Genomic DNA, 1,586 nt, shown 5'->3' on the forward strand with positions numbered 1-1,586 from the left:
ATCTGATAAAGGGGAGTCGATGGACGTGGTATACTTGGATTTTCAGAAGGCTTTTGATAAAGTCCCCGACAGGAGGTTGGTTAGTAAAATTGAATCACATGGGATAGGAGATAATGTACTGGCATGGATTAAGGATTAGCTAACAGGCAGAAAGCAGAGAGTAGGAATAAATGAGTCATTCTTGCCTTGGCAGGCTGTGACTAGTGGGGTACTGCAGGGATCAGTGCTTGGGACCCGGCTCTTCACAATATGTATCAATGACTTGGATGTGGGGACCAATGTAATATCTCCAGGTTTTCAGATGCCAGTAAACTAGATGGGAATGAGTGTTGCGAGGAAGATGCAAAGCGGCTTCAAGGGGATTTGGACAGACTTCGTGAGTGGGCAAGAACATGGCAGTTGAAATATAATGTGGAAAGATGTGAGGTTATCCACTTCGGTAGCAGGAACAGATGTGCAGAGTATTTCTTAAACGGTAAGAGAGTAGAAAGTGTAGTTGTACGAAGGGACCTGGATGTCCTCGTCAATAAGTCACAGAAAACAAACATGCATGTGCAGAAAGCAATTAGGAAGACTAATGGTATGTTAGCCTTTATTGAAGTGGATTTGAGTGCAGTAGTAGTGACGTTTTGCTGCAATTGTATGGAACCTTGGTTAGACTGCCCCTGGAGTAATGTGTGCAGTTTTGGTCCCCTTACCTTAGGAAGGATTTTATGATCATAGAGGGAGTGCAATGACGGTTCATCAGACTTGTTCCCGAGATGGCAGGACCATCCCATGAAGAGAGATTGGGGAAACTGGGCCTGTATTCTCTAGAGTTTCGAAGAATGAGAGGTGATCTCATTGAAACCTACAAAATACTGAAAGTGATAGACAGGGTAGATGCAGCTAACATGTTTCCCCTGGTTGGGGTATCTAGAACCAGGGGAAACAATTTCAAAATAAGTGGAAATCCACTTAGGACAGAGATGGGGAGACATGCCTTTTCTCAGAGGATTGTGAATCTTTGGAATTCTCTACCCCAGAGGGCTGTGGAAGCTCAGTCATTGAGTATGTTTAAAGCAGAGATTAACAGATTTCTAAATGGAGTCATTGAGTCGTACAGCAAAGAAACAGGCCCTTCGGCCCACCGCGTCTGGGCTGACTATAATGCCGATCTATACTAATCCCAACTGCTTGCATTAATTCCATATCCCTCTATGCCTTGTTCATTCAAGTACCTGTCCAGATGCCTCTTAAATGTCACTACTGTTCCTGCCTCCACCACCTCCTCAGGCAGATCATTCCAAATACCCACTATTCTTTGTGTGAAACATTTAACCCTTTGATCCCTTTAGACCTCCTCCCTCTCACCTTAAATCTACGCCCTCGAGTTTTAGTCACCCTTACCATGGGAAACAGACTCTGACTATCTACCCTATCTATGCCTCCCTTAATTTTATATACCTCTATCATGTCTCCTCTCAGCCTCCTTCACTGCAGGGAAATCAGACCCAGCCTATCCAGTCTCTCTTTATAACTCAAGCCCTTCAAACCAGGCAACATCCTTGTGAATCTTTTCTGCACCCTCTCTAGCTTAATCACAT

Source organism: Heterodontus francisci, unplaced genomic scaffold (genome assembly GCF_036365525.1).
Source record: "Heterodontus francisci isolate sHetFra1 unplaced genomic scaffold, sHetFra1.hap1 HAP1_SCAFFOLD_185, whole genome shotgun sequence".
NCBI classification, from domain to species: Eukaryota; Metazoa; Chordata; class Chondrichthyes; order Heterodontiformes; family Heterodontidae; genus Heterodontus; species Heterodontus francisci.